This window comes from Frankliniella occidentalis, unplaced genomic scaffold, assembly GCF_000697945.3.
Source record: "Frankliniella occidentalis isolate FOCC.00 unplaced genomic scaffold, Focc_3.1 Scaffold265, whole genome shotgun sequence".
NCBI lineage: Eukaryota > Metazoa > Arthropoda > Insecta > Thysanoptera > Thripidae > Frankliniella > Frankliniella occidentalis.
Window position 1 is genome coordinate 285,594 of NW_026267391.1, and position 4,724 is coordinate 290,317.

At 56.2% G+C, this 4,724-nt stretch overlaps 1 protein-coding gene across 2 annotated transcripts in view; it reads right to left on the bottom strand.

The window, feature by feature from the left end:
* Positions 1-4,194, bottom strand: part of LOC113209723 (alpha-N-acetylgalactosaminidase) — a 27,300-nt gene extending 23,106 nt beyond the window's left edge. The window contains exon 1 of one of the 2 annotated variants that reach the window (XM_052273326.1): positions 4,038-4,194. The gene's annotated coding sequence lies outside the window, so the exon portion shown is untranslated. The remainder of the gene's footprint in view (positions 1-4,037) is intronic. The other variant, XM_052273327.1, reaches the window with a different exon arrangement.
* Positions 4,195-4,724: the final 530 nt, after the last annotated feature.

The following is a 4,724-nucleotide window of genomic DNA, read 5'->3' on the forward strand; positions in this document are numbered from 1 at the left end:
GCGTCCACGTTCGTCCACTCTTACTTTCCGCTTTGGACAGGCGTGCCCCCGCCGCGCCGTGCGGCCCGTGCGGCGGCCGCGTGCGCGCGAGTCACTGCTCCACGCGCCGGCCTCACTCCTCCCTCGGGCCGCGGCGGCGCGCGCACAGGACAGAGCGCGACGGAGGGCCGAGTGCTGGGACGCAGCCGTACCTGCTTGGCAGCGCTGCTCGGCGCGGCGCTGGACAAGGGGCCTGGGCTGGGCAGGGCAGGCGGGGGACCGGACTGCTTCGCGCCGCGTCGCGACCAGCCGCGCCGAGAGTCGCGCGTACTGTCGAGAAAACGTTTGTCATTGTGCGGGAAAAAGGCGTGCGGGCAGAGTTGCTGTATTCTGCACCGCGCGCGCGCGCGATTTTCTTCGAGAAAATCGTAAAAAATTATACAGAGTGATCCCGCAGTAAAACGCGACGGGGAATGAAAAGAGTGGGGAGGGGGCGTATTCTGCTGCGCGGCAAAGGGAGAAAACTGAAAGTCAGCCAGCAGAGGAATTTCGCGGAAGCAGAGGGGGTTTTACGAACAACAGCAGAGCAGACTACAACAACGTGGGAATAGTTTTGAGCCGATTCCGTGGCGATAACCCATTTTCTTTTCCCGCCGAGTGATGAAAGTGTTTCAATGTCAATGAAAACACAACAAAGGTGCGGAAACGGTGTAAGTGTTATCAAAATCCGAGCAGATTGCAACTGTTTTCGTCCGTCGAAGCGTAGGTATGAAACGAATGCGTTTGTCTATATAAAAACAGGGGATGGACTGGAAAGCTGTGCTGCGCTAGCAACGTCTGGTGCAGTGCAGTCACACCCTACTGTTCAAGCAAAGTCTGTGCAGTGCAGTCACAGCCTGTGCAGCAACACCTTACTGTGCAGTCACAGCCTGTGCAGTCATATCCTGTGCAGTCACACCCTACTGTGCAATCAAAGTCTGTGCAGACGCAGACGGCGCCGCGACGCCCCGCAGGGCAACAGCAGGCGGCCAGGGCAGCAGGAGGAAGATGGGGCATCGTGAGAAACCGCAGCGGATCGTCACACGAAGTTGTCGTCGTCGCATCATCAGCCTGGGAGCGCGCGCGCCGCCGGGACTTCTAGTCCAACCAAGCTTGACCGCGGCGGAGCTTATGGACCGTGACGTTCTAAACGTTTGAATTCAAGACCAACCGGAACCAAATAAGTTCGTCGCGCAGCTTCACCTCGGTGTGGATCTCCTCAACTAAACCGATCCTCCATCTCCTGAAGCTTTCACCAGCGTCAGTTCACCGGCAGAGAACTTGAACGCGGGTGCTTACGGGCTTCACTTCACCCGAGCTTCATGGTGTTCGGGGGCTTCAAGGAGCAGGCTCTGCTGAAGGCACTCCCAGCCGGAACACTCCTGCCAGACCTCTCTACGTCCTCCCTCCCTCTCTCCCTCCCTCCCCCGGTGCCTCGGAGCTTCGCCTAATTAAATGCCGCCTCCGTGACATCGTGGGGCTCCGGGGGTCGCCGTCGTTGCCGAACAACAACAACGGGCGTGCCGAGATAAGCGCGATCATCTCTGCTTCCTCGAGAGCATGAGCCGGAGAGGAGGGAGAGGGGACGGGGGAGGCGGAGAAGGAACTGTGCCTTCGAGCTCACTGGGACCCGCTGGTCGTCGGCGCAGGTTGCTTCGCCCGCCGCCAGCTGCCTCCTCTCATCCTGCCGCTCCGGTTGCCTCACGGTGACGATACGACGACGACCACGCCAAATTGACGATGGCGATGGGCAGCGACCAACCACCGCCCTGCGCGGCAGGACGCCACCAGCCACGAGCAGCCCCCCCGCCCGCCGCCCCCACAACACCCACCAGGCGGCGGCCGCCGCGCCGCGGCCGACCAGCAGCGACCACCAGCAGCCGTCTCATTTTTTGCAGTGCCCATCCTGTCCGCCGAGCGCACCCGGTTTGCACACACACACACGCGCGCATTCACTCTCTCACACACAAACACACACTCACACAACCGCCCTACTGCGGGCAGGCGCCGCCGGGGGCAGATTTCCGGTCCGGGGTGCTGCACCAGCAGCAACAGCAGCAGGAACCTATGGGGACGACAACCGGACGACATCCGGTGTGGCCGAACCAGGAGCCGAGCCAAGTGTGTCTGCCCCCAGCGTGCACGTGTTAGTGAGAGAGAGAGAGCGACAGATGGAGACAACGGAGAGGCAGCGAGACGCAGGGAGAGAGAGCGAGAGAGACGGAGCGACAGCGCCGCACTGCAGGTAACAAGTGATACCCAGTCATTACATTATCCCATTTCGTGAGGCCGATACGGGGCAGGGTTAGCCTATTTAGCCGGCGGTCGTTGTGTAAGCCTCCGCCGCTCCGCCACAGCCAGCCCACCCTCCATCCCCGACCCGACCCGACCCGATGCGACCCTTGACCGCCTCCCGGGAACCTTTAGTGGACGACCCTTTGGCTCTGCCGGATCAAAGGCACACGCAACAACAGCAGTCGGCAGACCCAGCACTGGAATTGCCATACAGAGATGTGTCTCGTCCTCTGGTCTCAAAAGAGTGACGAAATTTAACGTATCCCAATAATAAAAACAAACTGTTCGTTTTCGTCGCTCAATTCCATGATGGAACATCGCTCCATATGAGTGATGTTTTTTCGATCATCACTCCTTTAGAGCGAAGTTCATCGTCACTAACCAAGTTATGGTAGATAAAACTTAAAACCCTATCACACAGAAGCTCGTTTAAAAGCTCTATTCACGAGGAAACTAGAAATGCCATCCACTTTCCAAAGTTATCTGTCTGAAAGGAAATAGTAGCCAAAAACCTAAACGTGACCATTGATGAGCAGTGATCATCAATGATTGCTGATGTATTACAATACAATGTACACTGTTCAGTTTTCAGAGCAGTCAGTGTACAACCAGAGATTCTATTTTGCTCCTTCGCTCCTCAAGGGAACCGGAACTTGCCCAGATCGACCCAAGAGCTTTGAGCCGTTTTGCGCCCCATCGTCGGCTTTATTATTATTTCCTTTTTCACAAACGCCCTGCTCTTATCGCATGCAGGCGCTTTGCTCCGCCCCGGCCGGGTCCGGCCCGAGAGCGGCGGGTGAAATGTCAAGGCCGCGGCGGCGAGAGGGACACCCGTCGGCCGGGCTCACCCTAATGAGGGCAGGTTTGGGTGCAGCCTACAATGGCCGGCCCTGAGGCTGAACAGGACGGACAGACAGACGGTCGGACCCTTATTTACCCCCACGGTCGTTTGGGCCGTTTAGTCGTTTAGATATCAGTTTGGCCGCGCGCCGCGTAGCTCCGTGTGGCACACCGACACCTTCGTGGGGATTGCCGCCGACACGAGGAGGGCGATCAAGAGGGCCGACGACAGCAGCGGCGGTGCCGTCCACGCGACAACAAATGTGGCATGTTGGCACAGTTCGCCAACCTTTTGGTCTGTTTTCCGCGTTGCTATAGTTGGGACCCTTATGGCGTGACATGCTTCCACACCACATGCCGGTTGCACCGACACCTGTCGGAGCTAATAGTCATTCTTGTGCCAGTCAAAGCAAATGTTTAAATTGGGACAACAGGTATAAGCTTACGAGGCATGCGCTGCGCGAAAGCTTGTTTCCCGAAATTATAGAATTTTTTCACGTTTGGAGAAAAGTGACGATTTTTAAAATACTACAGACACGTTTACAGTTTACATAGACTTGCGCTTCGTGCTCCAAAATTTTAAATGTTATAACGCACTTCGTAGAAAAATGATTGCAGTAACCCTAAATTTCTGTACGTTACCCACAATCCTACTGTTGCAACGAGTTCCTACTGGATCAACCACAGGACAGCCGAATCCCACTGCTGGATTTTCAGGTTGTCTGTCGTCTAATTTGTGCCAAGGGGGGGGAATCAGTCACGTACTTAACTCGTACACACAGGCCCATACTGACGTACTAACTTGCACTAACTGCGGAATATCACGTAACAAATAATTGCGTTCACCTAATATAAGCAACGCTGTCTGCGTGGGGTTCACTCACCTGTCGTTGTCGGCGATCTGGTTCGGAATACTCCTCGGGCACGGGCTTCCCTTATAGCACACTCGGCTGCACCGCGCGCCCTTATCGCTGTGTCGCGGAGAGGGGACCAGGAGGGAGGAGGGGGAAGAGCGGAATCATAGAACGGGAAAAGAATACATTGACACACAACTCACCTCGCACTCTATCCTATTGACTTTCCAGGTCAATGAGGACGGAGATGTCGGTCATGGCGATAAATAAGTGGCAACAACAGCAAGAGTGGTCCTTCAGAGGAGGCTCGCCCGGGCGGCCCCGCCCCCTCGTCATCCGCTACCGTGCTCGTGGCGTTATCGGTGGCACTCTCGGGAGGACACTGGTGAGGTGGAGGTTCCCGTGTATGACCGGCCCACAGGGACCAAAAACATCATATGACTATCCGGAAATTAGTTTTGTCGCAGTTGAAGCCATAGCATAGCGCCGTGTTATTTTTTCACAACTGTACAGCTGTAGCTGACACAAGCTGAAATGTCAGTGGAGCACTGACTAATAAACACACTAACCTCACGACACGGATCCCCCCCTCCCCCTCCTCTTCCTCACCTCTCCCTTGCCCGGTATCTGCACCAGGAATGAAAGGTAGAGACAGACAATAACAATTACTTAACACCGGAGATTCCTTTCGGCAAGGCTAAAGAGCGTCGATCGTCG